We start from the raw sequence: 23,120 nt of genomic DNA on the forward strand, positions 1-23,120 counted from the left end.
ATTAGTCTCTTTGATGTGAGAAGGATAGGAATGGGGCATGTTTAAGCTAACCTCTGATTAAGTTGGAAATGTTTCGTGTAATTCTGCATCTTTTATTGTTTATATGTATACCTTTCATTATTCATCTGCCACGATTATTATCTTTTGAATTCTAAATGTCCTTTTCCCAACGTTAAATAATCCAACAAAGAATGACCTCTGATCATATGCATTATACGAGATTTACTTAATTTATCAAAATATGTCAATAGTAAGCTCAAATGAGTAATTACTCTGTACTGTAAAATCCTTATTTCCATTAGTTTCATTGGTCTCTATACTTTACACCATAATCATAACTTCTTGAACGGTATATTCTTAAAATAAGATGTATGAATCTGACATTGTCTCTATCTAGAACTTGTAATTAGTGTTGCAAGGTAATGTCCCTTGTCTAGACATACTGTACATCGATATGGTTTGTGTATTATAAGCCTTTTCTCGCACTCTACAGTAAATATTTCCGATTAATTACTTAGTAATTCTATCATTCAATTGTAAATAATATACCATTTTGGTCATCAATTCCATGAAGTGTTCACTTCAAATGACAAAGCAGGTGAAAGTAAGGCGGATTAATTATTTCATTATAACCCATGCATTCCCATTGTAACATAACAACAACTTAATAAACGTGCATATTGTGCATGCTTAACACTTAACAAAAAATAACATATACTTAATTATACATTTATACCTAAAGTTATTACAAAGAAATAGTTTTAAAATGTTTTGTTATCAATAGGAAATAGTATGATTGTAAATTATAGGCCAAAAAAATTCTACAATAATAACTATGCAAATTTAGTAATGAGAAATAAGCACTTATCGTATTCTATACTACAACCAAACTAATATGTGATAAGGAGGCATTAATTGTTAAGTATTTGATATTCCAAAATTGTAGGACATTGATGTTCAGTGTTTTTTTCTCTATTGTCTAATTACATGATATCCATAAAGATAAAATAAGACAAACATATAATGTTTGGAAGCCATTATGTGTTTCTATATCTTTGCAGTCTTGATTTTGCGATTGCATCTTTACCGGTAAATCGTCTTGTACAATGTATTTATGTTAAATTGTTTGTGAAAAAGTAAAATCACAAAAATACTGAACTCCGAGGAAAATTCAATATGGAAAGTCCCCAATCAAATGGCAAAATCCAAAAAACAAACACATCAAACGAATGGATAACAACTGTCATGTTCCTGACTTGGTACAGGCATTTTCTTATGTAGAAAATGGTGGATTGTACCTGGTTTTATAGCTAGCTAAACCTCTAATGATAAATAGATGAGAAACGAGAAACACTTATGAACCACATCAACAAACGACAACTACTGAACATCAGATTCCTGACTTAGGACAGGTGCAAACAATTGCAGCGCGTTTAAACGTTTTAATGGTACCAAACCGTCACCCTTTTTCTGAAACAATAGTGTAACATCACAACATAGAAAGACACACTATAAAATATCAACTGAAATGGCTTAACTCAATCAAAGTACATATTAACACCAGTGAACATACACTGAACAAATGAATTTGACCTATGAAACAATGTAAATACAAAATAAATAAATTAAGGGAAGAATAATAAAAGTAACATGTTATACCGCTATGAAATGTTAAACAATTTAAGAAAAACAATATGCTCGAACAAAAATATCAGCCATTTGCAATTACTTTAAACACAGGTAAAGGAAAATAATTTTGTTGTTAGGTATACGTGTACAGTTCAAATAGAGAAAGGAAATATTTTTACAAAATAAATAATTTTGATGTTCATAGTACGAAGTGAAAAATTTATATTAATACCAAACACTTATCAAAGCTGGTATATAGACCAGATATAACCCTGAATAACATTAAATAACAAAAAAAGCATTACAATTCGTATCAACAGGTAAAAAAAACAAGAAAGTACGATTTGAGAGTACTCGCAGTTACTGACTGCTAGTTAAGGGCAAAAAAAAAACAATTAACAATAAAAAATCATGCATCAGAGACTAATGAACCACATCAACAAACGACAACTACTGAACATCAGATTCCTGACTTAGGACAGGTGCAAACAATTGCAGCGGGTTTAAACGTTTTAATGGTACCAAACCTTCACCCTTTTTCTGAGACAATAGTGTAACATCACAACATAGAAAGACACACTATAAATTATCAACTGAAATGGCTTCCAATCTGTTTTCAAATGCCAGTAGAGAACATGTTAATGTTTAGTTTGTTCACATACTAATATTAAAACGACAGGTTTAGAAGCATTTATCAATAAAAATATACTTATTACCTCATACAAATGATAACTTGGGAAAACGAACCATCCATTTTCTCCTTTAAGAATTATGGTTAATAGTCTCACTTTATATAGAAAACAAAAATTATATGGTCTAGATGGTACAAAAGTATAACAAAAATACCAAACTCTGAGGTAAATTCAAAAATTCTTAAACGGTATCGGAATGAGTGAAAAACAACTGTAATTTTCCTGACTTGGTACATGCATTCTCCGAAGACAATGGTGAGTTAAACTGGGTTTTATACTAGCTTAACATCCCACTTGTCTAGTTCCATTATATTGAAAAAGTTGGGTGAGCAACCAAAATATACATAATAGGGTAATGAGACAATAATTGTGATCCAGCAGCCAAAACTGTGTAAACATACTTAAAAACTGACTAAAAAATTCAAACAAACACACAAATAAATATAACAAAGACGCCAACAAAAAAAAAGTGTTGTAGTTGTCAGTAACCCGAATTCAAAAGAATATGACTACCACGGTTACATTCTACAGTTAATGCATTCGGACATTTACTTCCAAACATCAGGTTAAGAATACATATGAATTTAATAGCACATATTAAATAGCCCCATACACCAACAATAACTAACATAGTAACTGTGAATTGTAAAAAGCGGTAAATATTGCTGTGAAACAAAAATTCTTTTGAGTCGGAGATCAATCATAAACCATGCAAGGGATGCACGCTTATATGACGACTATAAAATGTGTTGCATTATTATGGTATTTTGGAGGAAAATCATTGAAGTGAAAGATGTAAATTTGGTTAAGGTTTTGAAGTTGATAAAAGGTTGACTATGAACTACGGTTCATTATAACACTATGTGTGAATATACTCGTTTCAAATGGAAACAACGATTAAACACTAATCTTTATGTGTCTTAGTCACAAACAAATAAATAGAAAAAAACAATAGAAATAGAAAAATATAAAATAATGTAAATATGAAAAAAAACAACATTTTAATGTAGCAGACAATTTAATTGGCGCATCCAAAGTATACCCGTGTTAGGTTCATTGATAATCAATTTAAAGCTCAATCGATCGATATTTATAAAATATATTTAGGGACTCCGATTATGCTTGAAGGGCCATTAGCTACGATTAGCCAAGAAATGCTGATATATATTATCGAGTCCAGCATTGTTTTATGTTTATGTTTAGACATTTTGTATTTTGAATGTACGTTTTAGTATGTTATAAATCAAATTTGACAATTTAAGTCAAATCACTGAACATGATTTTGACAGCTAATGCCCTTTTAAGCGCAAACGCATTTCTAAAATTTACAAAAATTAGCCATTAGGGTGAAGGACGGTATGATTTCATATCACCGAGTTTATTTTTCTTTTTTTTTACAGGAATACATATTTTTTAATTTATTAGTCTAAAGCTGTTACAATTACCTTATTGTTACAGCTTTCACGAACAATGTACCCTGATATATTAATATCTTTAAGAACAAGGTGTCTTAAAGATAACATTTACTTTATTATTGTTAATTATGAGTAATTACATACTTTATTACATACATATCACTGAGTTAAGTACTTTGATTTTACTTCATTGCCCTTTTTGAAATATTTGTTTATATTGTTTTTATTTAGTCCTGTGCTTTTTTTTCTATCTTTGATACCATTCAATGTGTATGTTTGCAATAATGTCGATTTTTCTTTATCCCTTTCGACAAAAAACATTTAGACATAATTTGTTTTTGATTATGACCAAAATAAGGTTTTAATCTCATAGTCAATAAGTTAATTTTTCTACGTGCTAGGACGGAAGTGACACAGACAATCTAAACTATATCTGATCCTGTAATTGCTAAATTAAGCCATCTTTAAAAGACTTTTAGTTACATTGCATTCAATGCGACAGACAATACACGCACTTGTGATGAAATAAATGGTTTCCTCCTGAAAAGGTTCAGGGATGTGCAATTACATCAAATCATAACCAATAATAAACCTTTATGATCGACATAGACCATTCCATTGTGATAAAAGAACTAATGTGGTATTATCAATATATAATAGGTTACACTCTAGAATTATCGTATTTGATCAACTTAGAAAGCATTTAGACGTCTAAACTAATATCTCCAAAGTCCATTATTTCTTCATAAAGAGAATACTAAAGCAAAGTGAGGTCAAAAAGTCGAAATCCAACACACCAAAGATTCTAAACATTTGAAATAGTATTAACTGTAGATAGGGTATGACCAGCTATATCGCTTTATACATCTATAGGTAATTCCAAAGTAATATTAGAAGGAACAGTCTGGAACATGACAAAATGGGTAAATTTTAATAATGTCACATAAACGATAGCCTGCACAAATAACATAACTTGCCAATTCCTGATGTAGACAGTACAGTTTGTGTCTATTTCAGTCGTACATCTCTATAACAAAGTAAACCGTATTTAAGAATACTCAAAGTAGCTTAAGGCAAACCTCAAATAAAAACACTGCTCATTAGTTGCTGTTTAGATTTCATAGAGCAACGTCATACACTGTTAAGTAAGACATGATGATCAATGCCCAATATAAACTATACAGAAAAAAAACTCAAAAGACATTTTAGTTAATTTTGCTGTGGATGTTATAATCATCGTAACATAAACGATACAAATTTTACTGCATCAGATGCGCATTTCGACAACAAATCCTCATGTGCAATACTAATATCACAAGGTTCTATAAAGGACACGGTGTCTATAAATGTTTGATTTAGTAAGAATGAATTCAAGTGGATAAATTTCATTTTGATATTTAGAAAAATCTTAATTGTTTAAAAAGAATATATCTTTTGACTAATGAAATATTTATCAAGTGGTGTATGATTGAAGCTTGCCATACTAAATTGAAATTCATTCATGTAGCAGTAAAGGAAGAAATATGCTAAAAGTTATTTTGTATATAATAACAATGATGTTTGAAGTTTTATCTCCTGGCAGAACAGCATATTTGTCGTAACGAGGGGATATAGCAGTCACAACCACACGCGTCTTCATAGGGTTAGACACCCGTTTGCGTATACAACATCTTAGTTTTTGAAAGCACATTTGAATACATGAAAAAAGCTTTGACATAGATAAATATCCTGTAAAAGTTCGTCTAGGTCTCGATCTGGTATAGTCTTTAACTTCACCATTCAGCTTCCTGCGGATCTTTTTTTCAATCGTTGGATAGTGGGATTCGATAAATAGTGTCATTGGCTAATAATGCTCTAAATTGTTAAAAGGGTCAATAAAGTCACATATTGGAAAATGTCTCAGCTTTGAAACGATTCATCATACATGTACATTTCCAAATTTACGTTATGAGCAGAGGAGTTTTAGAAAATGCTACCATTATCATCACCTACCTGAAATGAATTGCGCTGATTTACATAATTGATTACGATGCCAATGTCACCATTTCTAACATTAACAAAGCTACATTTTAATTTGGACAATGAGCATGAGAAATTAGGTGATTTGCATTTTAAATCCAATAGGGAATGGTCGCTGTTGCCCTCTCATAATTGAAAAGTATGGGTGGAACTGGTTTAGTTTAGATTTTAGAAATCACAGGTGTACTCCAATCTTTTAAGTAATCCGGTATTTTTTTTCTGGACGAACTTTTGGTGGCAATACAGCTTATATTGATAGCATTCAAACACTAAATACTAAATACTAAACTCGTTCAAAGGGTATCTACACGTCTCAATCTTCAAAATCGCTTATCTAAAAATACTACAATCGGCTAACATTTTTAACTATAAAAATCGTTGTAACCCTTCTATCGATAAGTGTCATGCCAAAAAATGACTTACGTGTCCCCGTCTTTCCACCAACAATACGGTAAGGTCAACGTTTAATGGTCGCACATTTTCCTTAAATTTTTAAACTGATATAAATTGAAAAACCTACAGTATTATCTATTTAATCACATGAAACAAACCGGGATGCGGTATTCAGTACGTAGGTGAAACTGGACGCTATTTATCTAAACGCACGCAAGAACACCTTTATCGTTTTAAAAGACCTCATAAATTCAAAAGTATCATTTATCAACACCTTAAGAAGCATAATCATCCTATTAAATATTTAAGAGTTCAACCTTTAGAAGTAGTAAATAAGCAGCCTGGGGAATCTCATTCAAAGTTTGTACGATCACGGAAAATAATTGAATTAGATTGGATTAAAAAATTACAGACAGTCTATCCTTTCGGTCTTAATGATAATATCATGAGAATTGGTAATATATCAAGAACCGATTCTGTTAACATTTTGGATATAATTTCTAAAACTGTTCGTAAAAACCGTTCTCATAGGCTTAGAATAAATCGCAATCAAAGAAAATTTCGTACCAACAATACAAATATTTCGGACCTAATTTCTATAAAAAAAATAAAATAACGGCAGACATTATCTGTTAACCAAGCTCTTTTCTTTACCTGTAAATAAATTACATAAGACTTTAGAGGATTGCAACACAATTCCATATTGCAGTCCTAAGTATGAAATCGTTCAAATTATAATTGCATATTGTTATTCTAAACTGTTTCCCAAAATTGATCGCCCTGAAGATCATAAAAAACATTTTATTAAAATCAAATATGTCAATAAAGGTTTTGATTTTGTAAATATTGCCTTTATTTTTAATGATCATTTTGTTAAAGAACAAATTCCTGGATATTTTGATAATACTGAACTCCCTCTTATTTGTTATGTTTACAAATCTACCCGGAAATATGTGTTTAATTATAGCCGAGTGTGTAAAGATGTTAATATCAGTGACAATACACCTACGTCAGTAATTCCGAATACATTTATGGCCCCAGTTCCCATGTTATAACAGGAGACCTTAACATCGTTCGTGACCGAGAGTTGAAATCATTCCTCAGTAAAGGACCTAATTATCGTCCCCCGTCAATTATTAATTGGAATGAGTGTAGTAACATCATCCACGACTCACTCCGTACTTACTGCTCGAAATAGATAAAACGAGAAAAAGCTGACAAGAAATCCTTAAAACTTTTTTTTAATTCAATAATGAACATAGTTGATATACGTATACAACATTTTAAAGAACATTTTACTCCTAACAACAACCATAATCCCTATTTCTCGTATCAAACATAAGCTAAAAGAACTCGCCAAGGAATTTGTGTTTTATCCCAGCTGATAAGGCTGCTAATAATATCATTATTGTTTGACGTAAATTTTACATTGAGGTTCTGCAAAATGAAATTACGAATTCACCAACATTCCAACTGACTCCATTTTCGAAAAATGACATCTGTAACATACATAAATTTTTAGCTACTTCTTTACAAGCAGAACCAAATACAATGAAAGTTCCAACTATGTACTGGCTTCCGAAGCTGCACAAAACACCTTACAAATATAGATTTATTTCGTCTTCAAGCCATTGTTCCACTACTAAACTGTCTATTCTACTTACTAGTACACTTGGTACAATCAAAAACATGGTAATAAATTGATCAAATAAGGCCTTTGAAAATAGCGGTATCTATTACTTTTGTAGTGTCAAAAAAATCGTTGGAAGTACTTGATAAATTGCATGCTTATATTGGTGATTTTGAATCTGTTCAAAGTTTTGATTTTTCTACCCTATAAACCACTTTGCCTCATATTCTTATCAAGAAAAAATTCACACACCTAATTCAAGGGGCATTTTAAAAAGTCAGAATGCGAATATATATGCTCAAACTCTTTAAGGTCATTTTTTAGTAACAACAAACAAAAGAACTATGTCAATTGGACCTGCTTTGATACTTTAACTGCCCTTGAATTTTTACTAGATAACATTTTTGTTCGCTTTGGAGATTCCGTATATCGTCAAGTTATCGGAGTTCCAATGGGGACTAATTGTGCACCACTTATTGCGGACCTGTTTCTGTATTGTTATGAGTTACAATTTATGACTAAAATCAGTAAAGTCCCATCGAAACAATATCTGATACAAAAATTTAATAACACTTTTAGATATTTAGATGATATATTGGCTCTCAATAATGACGACTTCAGTGTGTACACTAAAGAGATTTATCCTGTTGAACTGACTTTAGATAAAGCTAATACTAACAATGAACACTGCCCTTTCCTGGATCTTGATATCTACATCTTTAACGGGAAGCTCACTACCAAAAGTTATGATAAAAGAGATGATTTTTCATTTCCTATTGTAAGTTATCCGTTTTTAGATGGTGACGTTCCCTTGTCACCATCTTATGGTGTTTATATATCTCAACTTGTTCGATTCGCTCGTGTATGTAACAACGTATTTGATTTTAACGAAAGAAATCTATGTATTACTGAAAAATTATTACACCAGGGTTTTCGATATCACAAACTAGTCAAAACATTTACTAAATTTTATCATCGGTACAAGGACATCATTCGTACATATAAATCAACATGCAGAAATCTTATACGTTCAGGTATTTCACATCCAATCTTTTATGGTAATATTCTTTACAAAGCACAAAAATGTCGGCATTCACTTCAAAAGCTAACCAAACCTTTAAATAGACTTATTAAGAAGGGATATAGTTACGATACTGTTGTCAGTTCATTAAAGATGGCATATTTTGGTTTTTATTTATTCACTCATAGGGTCTTTGCATCGGAAATAAACACATTTATTCTAAAACCAGTTGTTGGCATGATACGGGTTATGTTCTTCTCATATATTTTATGATGGTATGATACTTAACCCCTAACTGGAGGGGTTGTGCTTGATTTCATATGACGAAGACATAATCTTTTAATCAGTTTAATTGAGGTCTGAAGCTGGCATGTCAGTAACTGCTAGTAGTCCTTTGTTAATGTATGTGTCATTGTCATTTTGCTTAGTTTCTTTTATTACCTATTCTGACATCGGACTCGGACTTCTTTTAATCTGAGTTTTACTGTGCATATTGCTGTGTGTTTGTTTTTTCTACATTGGCTAGAGGTATACGGGGGGGGGGGGGTTTAAGTTCTCACAAAACATGTTTAACCCCGCCGCATTTTTGCGCCTGTCCCAAGTCAGGAGCCTCTGGCCTTTGTTAGTCTTGTATGATTTTTAATTTTAGTTCATTTATATGTTTTGGAGTTTAGTATGACGTCCATTATCACTGAACTAGTACACATTTTTGTTTAGGGGCCAGCTGAAGCACGCCTCTGGGTGCGGGTTTTCTCGCTGTGTTGAAAACCCATTAGTGGCCTTCGGCTGTTTCTGCACTTTGGTCGGGTTGTTGACTCTTTGACACATTCCCTATTTCCATTCTCAATTTTACCTACAGGCGAAGGCAAGTTCATATGAAAATTAGTACTATGAAATGGAGACAGAGGTAAATGTCCTTTGTAAGTTGAGAGCAAATGACACTGCAAATCGGTTCAAAGTTCAAATAAAATTAAAAGTTGGCCCAATAACAGAGCACTTGAAGTCGTCTTATTTGTTTAAATCATTGAATTTTCTAGACGATAGTTCATTTTTAAGATTAGGGTTGATGAGCATTTTGTTGCTTGTTAATGGTTTTCACTCTATAAGCCTACGGCGTGTTTATGTCAAATGAACAATTTGGTCTCGCCAAACGTCGATTATTCACCATTAGGAACATTAGTTTTGAGAATAACCGTTAATTGCACAACAGAAATACGTATTGATGTAACAGAAGTTTGCATCGGACATACATAGCTGTTATTCTTTCGTTTTTGATCTAATGATGCCATGTAAAAACTTCATTATCAGTATTGTGGATTCTTGTCAATATTAAACCAATAACTTGCAGTTTATGTGTTTAAATATGCAATTAGTCCCAATAACTGCCAGTTTATGCCATGGTAAACATACCAAGTAAGATAATCGTTGCAATATAAAATAAAGGATCGGCTCTATCAAATCAATTGTTAAGATCGTTCTATGAATAAAGTCACGACTTGTAAACAAATCAAAATTCTAAAAATTCATAATGACAACTACTTTAATAAAATTCACTGTAAATTTTTAGATGAGGTTGATAAAGAAATTCCAGGAATACCGGATGTATGGGTTTTTAGAAGAGATTACATAATAACAGAATCAGGACACGTGGAATTAAATTAAAAGAAAAGAAAAAAAGTATAGACAAATCCATACACGATAAAATGCAACAAACAGAAAGAAAAAACAAAATGATATGAATATCTGGAAATAGTTATTCGAGATAACTGCAGTTTTAATTATTGTTTGTAAATATAGACATGTAATATGTACATAATGTATTTCTATGAACATTATGAAAGATATAGTGAATGTATGCTGAACTGGCGTATATAAAGATACATTTATTGTCGAAATGCGCAACTAGTGCAGTAAAATGGTACTGTTAATGTTATTACATCAATTTAATAAAAGGGGTGTGTAGTATATGTCAGCGAGACATGAACCCAATGACACAAATTATAAAACGTCATATAGAGGTCATTAAGTATTGGTCACTTATTTCTAATAAAAAAAACCTATTTGTTTAATACGTTTTATATTAATATTTGATGTTTGATCTTGCATGAGACAACAGTACTTATTACATAACTTTTGAGTGCAATAACAAACACCAGGTCGATCGACCGACAGTACGGGTCAGTTTTACCGTTTGGCGGCGTTTTAATTAATAGCTGTCATTGATTTTTGTCATTCATTAATATCGTATAATGCAAAGTTCAATTAATTCCCAAGTTAAATTTCCGTTGTGTTAAGTGAACGATAATTCATTAGATTAAGATTATGCAGCATGAATGAACTGATATGTGTAAAATGTTCTATGCTGTGCTGAACATCTTTCAATTATATGTCATATCACATAGTCTAAGTAATAGCTCTAATAGCAATAACTATATGGATGTGGCAGTAATTTTTGTGAAAGGTGATATATTGTACCTTCCCTATGGTGTTGTTCATAAAATACAAGACAGCAAATAGAAAACGTTGTTCACAAATCAACTGTGGAGCAGGATCTGCTTACCCTTCCAGAGCACCTGAGATCATCCCCAGTTTTTGGTGGGGTTCGTGTTGCTTAGTCTTTAGTTTTCTATGTTGTGTCATCTATACTATTATTTGTCTGTTTGTCTTTTTATTTTTGGCCAGTTTGTTTTCGATCTACTCTTAAAATGAAGGAAAACACAGACAAAACTAAACAATCTAAATATCTATACATGAACTAGATATTTTAACGCTATATTTTTTAAAAATAAGTATTAGTTATTTTGATTCACAATTTCTGAGATCTTTCATTATACAGCTGCTTGTACTAGTCTTTTAATAATCACATGGAAACCCTCATAGTGAGATTTTATTTTCCAGGTTTTATCTTTTCTATACACCCATTTTGTAACTCCTGTTAAAATCGGTTGATGAAACATATCATTGTGTTGATAAGGCTTCACAAAACCTTATGGTGAAAGATATTTGTCTTATCCAAAGACATTACAAAATTTATAAACCATCGGTACATTTAAATTATCTATTTCTTATTTATGACCGAAGATGAAAGTTGGAAATGCATGTAATAATACAATAGATTTTGAAAATAAATGTTGCTTCTAAATGTCATCTATCACTCCATTTTTTAAATGTAATATATAAATATGTAGACATATATAAATACATGCACCGCAATTTTTATACGTGTGCATGCAAAACAAATTTCTTGTTAGAGGGGTCTAAATACAGCACAAACAACATTTTCCAAAAGACCAAAAAAGTGAAAAAGTATATTTTAACAAAACGCATTTGACTAACAGGTCGAACAACAAATGTTCTTAAACCCTGCTGACTGCCATTGGCGATTGCCAAATAAACGGATCACCGATGTAATAAATGGATCTTAATTTTAAATTTAATACTAAACTTGCGGAAAAGATGATATACCGCAAACAAAAGGTGCAAAGGTTTTTGTACACCATATCCGGATTTCGACAAATAATGTCTCTTCAGTGATGTTAGGAATCGAAACGGTATTTGGAAAGCCATACAATTTACCTCAATTTAGGATAGACTCTTGAATTTTGAGGAGTCAAAATAGGATGAACGGATCATATAAACCCGAAGGCAAATATAATACAAGCCCAAACGAAAAAATATAAATAAGTCTAAATTGAAAACAACGTTCAAACCTATGATTGCGTTGGATATATAAGGTCAACGGGTACATAAGTTGTGAGACGAGTATATAGACGCAAATAGATACGGGTAATAGACATACAATGAAAACACAGTATGAGCAAAGCTAAATGAGAGATACCCTTCTTTAATAACTGAGTATCAGAGAGTGGGAAACATTTTGATTCAAACCAAAAACAAAAACTGGAGGTTAGTTCCTGTTAGAATTTTCAATATGAACCAAAGGCGATGTTCGGTCAATAGCAATTACCTCATGCGAGCGACCAAAAAAACTGAAGCATTTGTTGATATATTTCGTTTGTGGTGAATTCGCTATTGTTTATACTAACATTAATTGTATCAATGTTACTGCACCATATCGGCAATTAATGTCGCTTCAGTGATCCCCAAAATATTTGAAAATCCAAGACTATATACAGTCTCTGAAGAGCTGATTAAGTTATAAAATAGCCAAGATAATATTGTAATTAAAGGAATACGTATGATAGTCACTTTTGTCACTTTTTGGATCCTTGAATTCACCCCAATCAAAAGGATAAATCAGTATTAAACAAGTGAAATTGCAATATCACTGATGATACCCCCGCCGCAACTGGATAATCTTAATAGTGTAAAAATATGTAAGTGTTCGGTACACAGGAAGTTGTTGAGTGATGAATCTGAAAACGCATCACGGTATGGCTGACTTATATAAACCCTGAAACCAAATTTCTGAAATCCTTATGATGTAGTTCCTGAGAAAGATGCGACGAAAAATATTCATGGGACGGATGGACTGACTGACGGATGGACGGATGGACGGACGGACGGACGGACGGACGGACGGACGGACGGACGGACAGTATACCCCCACTTTTTTAAAGCGGGGGTATAATAACTTCCTTATGAAGTTGACAAGACAGTAAAGAATCTGTCAGATATCAATAGTTATATTGTTGTCTTGCATATTTGCGTCGGTGCTTTAAATAGTTTGCATGTGAGGCGAACATGCCATAATAGCCTCATTTTGAGATATCATCATTAATATTTAGATATGAACCAATGCACCCTCATCCAAACAATATTTAACTACAAGGTGCATGTCTTATACAAAGATGGTAATATTTGTAAAATATCTTTTTTGTGTATTGAGTTGGCTCAGACATTTTTGTAACTTATGACCGTATGAAATACGTATTTTATGTCAAATATGTAAATAGCAAAATATGTAACGACATTTCTAGACTAACCTCACAGGAAAGTGCATTATATGACAACAAAGCGTAGTGCTAATTTCCAAATTATCAATCTTACCTACAGTTGTTCCTAGAGTCCTTGAAATTTACATCATTTTCATTATATAACAGCTCCAGACAGTTCCGACATTGCTATGCAATATGTCTCAATATCTAATCAACATATACATGCTTTTTCATGAAAATTGCATAAATCTACAGTAGTATTTATCCCAAAAATGGAAACTCATTCAAAAACAGTCGTTAATCCAAAGTAAAACTTTTTGCAGTCCTTTAGATATAGATAAATAAATGGTTCTATTTGTAGTTCAAAGAAGAAGAAAAAGAAAAAAAAGAAAAAAACTTTTAAATTGCAAGCAATATATGAATACATTCAATTTTATGGTTTTAAAATTCAATTTGATGTCATTCATTGTCCATAGTGACTCTGTGCCTGACACACTTACAAACAAATTGAAATGTATTGCTATTTCATGAAATTGTATAAAGCATTTTTAAATCAAACAAAAAACATATCATTGAGTTCACAAACTGTGACGGAATGACAATAAATAATCCATCTATACGTATGTTGATACCATTGGGAGATCATATTTTTATTGTCTATATTTGTGTCATAAATAATCTATTTCAAGTCATATCATGTGACATCACTGTCGATAGATCGATGTTATTCGTCTCAAAAAGTTTTGATATTGCATGGATCATATGACCACTGCTCATTTAATCTACCCTATGTTATCATCATACTTTACACAGTTGATCTGATTTACATAGAAGAATACAGAACATTGAACGATCTAATTCATTTGTAGCTACATTGCAAATATTAGTATAAGAGATTTTAACATTGTGTCTAACGTTATATCATTGTCCCATGAGAGTCGTCTTTATTAATATTTGATTGGTTAATTCATAATCAAAACGCAATTTACATTTGATATACCGCAGGTTCATTTACTAGTTAATAGAACTCGTAGTAATAGTAGAATATAAACTGACGATGATAACAGTGTAAATGAAAAAAATATATAGATTAACAAAACACCGTGCAACCAGTATTGATTTGATAAAGCATGCATTTCATCTGATACTGACATTATGTCCTATAGTATACTGAGCTCAGGTGTGATAGGAGTGATAAGATTTTTCCAATGATTTAATATTATGTAATTAGCATGCTATTTTGCAATTCACCAATTATCAATAATGTAAAATTAGTATTATGAAGTTATAACAAAGGCTGTCGATCCTATATTTAATCAATAAAGTGGACACGTTATACTGTTTTCACAGTTTTATAGGTTTTTACCGCTTAACCTGCTAGTTTTAACAATCAAGGATCAACATATTTGCGAACATCTACAATTCATAATCAATAAGAAGACATTAAAAGCATACTTTGTAATTCCTGGTGTACTTAATATGCTATTTAATTAAGTAGGTAAGAGAATAACATAGGCATTGGACACAAATTGTTTCAAAAAGCTACAGATTCTCCTTTTGAGTATAGGGTATATCAGGCTGACTCTGGTATCTTGTGGTTTTATGTTATAGACACTGGCTCGATGCACCTGCTTGCCGATGGCAAGAGCTTGCTTTCAAGTGTATGTGTTATAATAAACCTTGTAAATTTTCTTAAGTTTTAGCCTCGTTTACCTATCTTGTAATTTTGTGTTATAAACGTTGTACGCTGTTGTCACTTATGGTATTTTAAAAATACGATCCTGACTGGGAAACAGCGCTTTCGTGTTTTACCTATATTGTAATTTGGTGTTATGAATACCAGGCCGGTAACACTATTGACAAATGCAAGTGTTTTAAAAGAGGGACGAAAGATACCAGAGGGACAGTCAAACTCATAGATCGAAAACAAACTGACAACGCCATGGCCAAAAATAAAAAAGACAAACAGACAAATCATTATTATAGTACAGATGACACAACATATAAAACTAAAGACTAAGCAACACGAACCCCACCAAAAACTGGGGGTGATCTCAGGTGCTCCGGAAGGGTAAGCAGATCCTGCTCCACATGAGTTATTACACGAACAAGCTAGGTAGACAGCGCTTTTGCTTTTAAGGATCTTGACATGTCGTATTATCAACACTTGACTGCTGCCATTGATCTTTAATTGCAAGTCCTGTAGAGCTGTGCAAGCCTGGTAGTCAGAGTTTTATTATATAGCTAAAACAAGTTTTAATATTTAAAAAGCGTATTACTAAGTTGACAAAATATTTGAAATTAATTGAAATTTCAGGTTTTAAAGCTCTTTTTGTATTATTTGAGTGAAAAAAACTAAAACGCTTGTCTCGTTGATTTGTTTAATTCCCAGATTGGCAAGGCAAGTATTAAAGTAACGTATCAAAACCATTTATGATTGAAAATATAAAGTTTAAATGGAATTTAGTTTTACTTTTGTGTTTGTCTAAGAAAAAAAAAAACAGGTATCTTTAACCAGATCGGTAAAAACGTATAAATGTGTATGAATTTTAAATTATTATCGTAATGGATTTAAAACAATGTATTTTAAACAATATTTCGTCTCAAAACTTGGTCAACAAATTGTAGTTGAACGGACCTACATTACATATGAGATCGTCGGACTTTGTACTTTATGAGACAGCTGACGTATGTAAACAGAGACCCACATTTATTCGTTCAGTGTATGTTTACTTGTTTCTGTTAATATGTCGTTTTGATTGAGTTAAGCCATTTCAATTGATATTTTATAGTGTGTCTTTCTATGTTGTAATGTTACACTTCTATTTCAGGTTAGGGTGAAGGTTGGCGCCTGTTAAAACGTTTAAACCCGCTGCATTTGTTTGCACTTGTCCTAAATCAGTAACCTGTTTTAGTGGTTGTCGTTTGTTGATGTGGTTCTTAAGTGTTTCTCGTTTCTCGTTTTTTATATAGATTAGACCGTTGATTTTCCTGATTGAATTGTTTTACACTAGTCATTTTGAGGCCCTTTATAGCTTGCTGCTCGGTGTGAGCCAAGGCTCCGTGTTGAAGTCCGCAATTTGACCTATAATTGTTTACTTTTTACACATTGTGACTTGGATGGAGAGTTGTCTCATTGGCACTCATACCACATCTTCTTATTTCTATATGCACTATTTAAATCAATTTCCTTTAGACTCAAATAAAAATATTTATACATTTCATTTTAGAAAAGATATTATTTTGAATGTACAAATGTATGAATAAATGTATGAACACAGATGCTATTGTTTATAATCGGAAAATGAACATGAAATTGCAATGTAAGCAAAATCGCATGAATAATTGACTTTAAAATTGGCACAAAACAGGTATAACCATATTTCATTATTCTATATGAAACAAGTTTAGCGTAGTTTACATTCAAAGTAATCGCTTCGTTTCAAGGTAACATTGTTATTTCAGTACTAGTGAAAGAAATGAACATCAACTTTAAATGCCATAAGAAATCAATAACTCATACAAATGGCTTGACACGCAATATGTGCTTTCAAAACTGACATTTTAACATGTGAAATTCAATGATACAGTTTAAAAATAAGCAGCTAGGTAGATTTCTATAAAATGTATAGAATTATTTAATACGGTTTACTATTTCATGGGTACTGTAGATGATTCTCTTTTTTACAATAAGTTTACATTACCAACAACTACAAGTATTGATTAACAATTTACCACAACCATGTTGACCAAATAACAAGTTTTTCGCAAGAACTCTTTTGGAAGAAAAGCTGTTATGAAGCAAATAAATAATAAATATATACATTATTAAACAAACATCATTAAGAAATGTCTCTTGGTCTTTGGTGTAAAGTGGCAAATATACCACTCGTATAGTGTAAGTTCAATGTTATTAAACGTACAATAGGTCGTTACTCTTATAAATTGTTTTACAATTTGGTTCCATGGCTTTTATTTCTTGCATCACGGAAAAGTTCATTGTCCATTGTTCTTGACCGCAAGAAAACAACTTATTGATGGTAACTTTTTCGTTGTTTGACCTTTGGCTGAATGAGAAAACCCTTTTTTCCTTTTGCGTGAACCCCCTGAGGGGTTCACGCTTATATATTGGCGAGTTTTTGAAGTGTCTATGGGCCACTCGATATCCTCAGAATCACGATTCTCGGAACGTCTCGAAAATTTTCCATCATTTATACAGGTAGTTATTTATGTCTTTGATACGGTCCCTCTATGGATAGGCTACCATGTGACAATTTATCTTTCAACAATCCGGCAAAGTTCATTTGTAGATTTGAAAGTAAAACGATAAAGACTAGGTTGCATTTTATATATTTGCCTTTTTACAAAACATATATGTTTTTAATTATGTGAATATTTATTGAATATCAAGTATAATGATAACGCAATTATATAATTCATGCTTTGAGACGGTCCCTCTACGCGTTGTGTGTGTAGTTTTTTATAAACCTTGGAATAGTTTATTGATAAACAATGACCCAGAATAAACTGATTATTTCTGAACGTTTATCATTTGATATTTAGTATTTCCATCATAGCATGAGAAAATGTCGGAAAGCATGAAGAAAATTAAGAAAACGATATTAAGAAAACGATATTTCTGTTAAAAATATTTATCTAAGGTCGGAAACACAGTGGTCGGAAAGCAGAAAGATAATCAAACAAAAGGATATTTCTTTAAAAAAAATACCTAATTTCATTAATAGATACTACCAGGCTCGCGTTTCATTTAGATATGAATTTTCAGTGGCGATCGACTTATACCAGCTGGGATGCCAAATCAAACACGAAGTTAAAAGGAATTTTAAGCACTAAAATGCAAAACGTTGTGCCAAATTAAAGCGACAGCAATTTACCGATTAAGAAGAGAAAAATATGGCTAAGGCAGGCTATTTATGCCTGGCGGTAGCACAACTTAGTATTTCTATTTTCTTGAACATGTTGTCGACACTAAATTTACAGAAAATCAATAAATCACTGATATTTTATGTCAACATAAAAGTACTGACTACTGATATCCTAGGCCTCGGGGACGAAACGCCCACCAGCAGTGACATCGATCCAGTGGTTGTTAAAATTATTAAGGCTACAAAGCTTATGATTTGGTATGTCAAACGTGCGTTTTGTCTCCACTCGATTCATCAGTGGCACTGGACTCAAACCAGAATGTGAGGCCAAAGCATATAACAAACACATCACTGTCGAGATTTTGTGCTTATTTTAAGGGTATAAGAACGTTATTTCTGCTTTTCTTTTTTTTGGTTTCTTTGAAAGAGAATTGCTTCGGATGAGAATATATTTCACCATAGGTTCTAAGTGGCAGATATCTTCAAAATATTTGAGTGTTGTCAGTTTTTCTTCGATATGATTTTTCGTTTTTTATTTAGTATCATATATGTATCATTTTTACAAACGATATTTAAGTTTGGTGACAGTTATGGAATCTCTGTATCTCAGATGACCACGAATATTTTCCATTTGTCATAAGCTAAATCCAAACATCGTTTCCCTGAACATAACATAAACGAATGTGATATAACTAGATTGTAGGGTATCTCTAGTGAAGAAGAAACTGTTTATCCTTCCTCAATCATTTCAATACTTGAGTTCACTTATACGTTTGCCTTTTTCTTCCTACCCATGAGTTTTGATCGCCCCGTGGTATCTCCATACATTTTTCACAACTACAGGTGAATCAAACAATATCATGTATATATGGGAAATATGTATGAGATTAAAATCTAAGGACATACATATAAATAAACCACTTATAAAAGGAACAGCGATTCTTGTTTCTTCTTGTTTTGTTCCATAAAACATTATTGTTCTAACTGCCTTCATGGTATTTGTCATTTTTTTAACTTCATTGCTCTTGAGATAGAATTGACTAAATAACTCATACATTACAATAATTTTGACCCTTCCGTAGCACACCAGTTTTTTTTCTATTTGGTTTTCAATCTGAAGTTTTCTGTGTATTTTTTTGAGGACTTTTATACAATAAGGATATGTGGTATGATTGCAAATGATATAACTATTCAAGAGTTCAAATAACGTGGAACTTATCAGTTATATGTCGCCTACGGCTTTCAACAATAAGCAAAAACCGTAACGTGTTTATTCAAAGTATTCATAAAAAAAATTACATGGATCGACTTCAAATTTACGTTCTTTATAAGCAACATATTCGTATAAATAACGATGTGACATCCTGTTTTTTTTATAAAAATCCTACAGGTACAAACAAATTAACTAAAAATTAAAAAAACTGCTAACCGAATATGTGTATTAATGAAACAATTAGTAAAACTTTGTTATTTTGTGAAATCTATTTATTTTATTTTATTTTGTTTTTTTTGTTTTGTTTTGTTTGTTTTTTGTTTGATGTTTTTTTTTTTCTTTTAGTCATGATCTTGTCTGTTTTTCCTTTGTTATCTTTCCCTATTTTGACAGACAGATAAAAGAAACAGCTATCTTCCACTTAACCGGTACTCTTCAATATAAATCGGTATGCCCGACATATATATTCAACGGAAATTATTTCATATAAAAATGGTTAGTCTCATTTACAAGTAATATTTTCTATTGCCCTACAAAAATATAATAATTTATACAGAGCAAAGATTTCTGAAGGCAAGTTTGTAGAAAAAAGAATTACCGACCGTTCGAGGACTTAACAGCTAGTCAAGGTCGATAAAAACTACCCTAGTAGGTTAAATTGAAAAGGAAAGGGTGAAAACAGCTTAACTACGCAAATATATCTACAATGTAGTAGAATAAAGATGTATAACCAAGAAAAATTTAATTTTAAAGACATTACGGGGCTTACAACTGACTTTTCGATACATTAACCTACATTGATCAAAATTTGTTATAAGACCAAGCGGTTGACAGACGAAAATATTGTTTTAAATTATAAAACGCACAAAAAAAACCCCAGTTTTTTTCATGTTCAACAAACATTTAGGCATTTCCTATTCGACAGTTCAAAGGGATTTGCTGTAGACTAACATCAAACCACTCACTTTCATAGAAGAGGCCCTTGCAAAAAAGAAACGATTCGGTTATTTAAAAGGATTAAAATTGAGAACTTTACCAAAAGGGCAAAGCTCTCTGTATCTGTTTTAAGGTCCTGACAATTTAACTTTTATGGCATTGGCATACCAGTACAAATATCGGATCATTTAATTAGAGATATCCCAGATTTGTATAAAATTTTAAATGCAAATTCGTCATATAAAACTTGAACTTAAAATCGAAAAAAAAATCATCTTTTTTTTTCTGAATATTATGAAAGGAAAATTCTTACAACAGATGAACGTTTCCAAAATTGCTGTGCAAATGTTGATAAAAAAATCGAAAAAAAAATCAACTCTTTTATTTTCTGAATTATCAATAATGAATATTCATTAATGAACGATATGTTTTTTTTTTTTGTTTTTTTTTTGTGTTTGTCAAGCAATTTGTATTTTTCATTGCTGTTACATTTTTACCATTTCTCTTTGTTATTGTTCTTGCAAATATTTCAGGTGTGGCTTTTCATTTTAACAACAGTGCTGTCCGACGTTTAAGGGGGGGGGGGGGGGGGGGGGTAACGGTTAGGCGCCCGCTAACATGTTGAACATCGCCACATTCTGTTTGTACCTGTCCCAAGTCATGAGCCTGTAATACAGTGGTTGTCGTTTGTTGCTGTATATCATATTTGTTTTTCTTTTATTTTTTGAACATAGATCAGACCGTTAGTTTTCTCGTTTAAATTGTTTTACATTTGTCAATAAGGGAACGTTTATAGCTTGCTATGCGGTGACCTATAGTTGTCTACTTCTACGTCATTTTGGTCTCTGGAAGAGAGATGTCTCATTGGTAGTCATACCACATCTTCTTGATATTATATATAACTGTTTGTAAACACAATGTTATTGTACAAATACACTTGAACCAATCTGAAGGGCCATTTATGTTCGAAAACATATACCACATACAGTCATGAAGATAATGTCAACATAAACGACATTTTTTATAAGTCATTAGCAGCTTATCAAAAAGTTAATCTTTATTAGTAATCAATAGACCATCTTTCTAGTATTGATTTTTGTGACAAGAATTACCTGATGTGAAAAATATGTGTATTGATCTTTATTTGCAATTTACATTAATCTCAATTTTATGTTTTTCTCCTCATGGAACAAGCTGTTGAATTAATGCAATGAATTTTTAAGGAAAGTCAATATACGTTTTATTAAAACGTCAGTTTTCGTAACGGGCACTAAATAATAGGTCTCTTAAAACAGACAACTATATTTCAATGACACAATAGCATTAATAAAGATGAAAATATTGTTGTTGTAGATTTTTGACCATGAATGAGTTGATATTCTTATAAATACAAAGTTAATGGAAAGTTCTCAACTGTTTAAAGATCTGATTGCAAAGGTGAATATCAACATATTATTAAAACTACAGAAACGAATCAATGTATCATTTAAGTCATTAAAGATTTCGTTCACATGTACCATAAACGTTATCACAAAAATATCTTCGAACTAATAATAATAATAATAATAATAATAATAATAATGATAATAATAATAATAATGATAATAATGATAATAATAAAAAGAATAATAAAAATGATACTAATTACCTTAAAAATTTCTAATTGTTGTGCGATCCAGCGATGATCCGTTGTTTGTATTTAGCAAATTAATATCCCTACAAGAACACAATATTTAGTTGTAATCCTCCTTTGTTGAATATGATCAAACAATACTTGGAATTTTCCTCACAGAAAATGTCAAGTAACTTAATACACTGTAACTTCCTTATTATTCAATATGAATTATAGTTGATGTTTAACTAATTCCTGAAGCACGAGATAAAAAGCACGCGGGTATGAAACAAGCACCTGTTGAGAAGTTGTCGTCTGCAAGCGCATCACTGAGCCATGTGTTCCGATTAAATAACAGACTTGATCATGATGCCGCTGTGCTGAGAACTTGAACACCTAGGACTGTAATCTGATTATCCTGAAAAACCAATTGATTCATTATAATGTTAGATCTGATGTATTAAGACGGAAAATATTAATGAAAAAGAACTTATAATCGACGTTAAGTTGTTGAAGCAATCAATATTAAAAGAACCTTGCCTTATCGGTTGGTAGTATGACATTACTATAGTTGAATATGAATAAGGTAGATATTCTCTGTGGAATCAATAACTCTGGCATGTCGTGACGTTGTCATTCAGTCGATCCCACCTTTGTTTAAGAAAACTCAAAATAATACGATATATTGGAAAACAACGCTTCAAATTCTTTACATACTATTTGTTTTCTTCTGATTTTAACATTTTCTATTTGCATTTTCACGTTTTTCAATCAAC

At 31.6% G+C, this 23,120-nt stretch overlaps 1 protein-coding gene across 1 annotated transcript in view; it reads right to left on the minus strand.

Annotated features, from left to right (window-relative positions):
* Positions 1–22,795, minus strand: part of LOC127716146 (uncharacterized) — a 47,843-nt gene extending 25,048 nt beyond the window's left edge. Inside the window, exon 1 of the mRNA XM_052222263.1 lies at positions 22,381–22,795. The gene's annotated coding sequence lies outside the window, so the exon portion shown is untranslated. The remainder of the gene's footprint in view (positions 1–22,380) is intronic.
* Between the last annotated feature and the right edge of the window lie 325 nt (positions 22,796–23,120).

Source organism: Mytilus californianus, unplaced genomic scaffold (genome assembly GCF_021869535.1).
Source record: "Mytilus californianus isolate M0D057914Y unplaced genomic scaffold, xbMytCali1.0.p SCAF_9, whole genome shotgun sequence".
In the NCBI taxonomy this organism is placed as follows: Eukaryota; Metazoa; Mollusca; class Bivalvia; order Mytilida; family Mytilidae; genus Mytilus; species Mytilus californianus.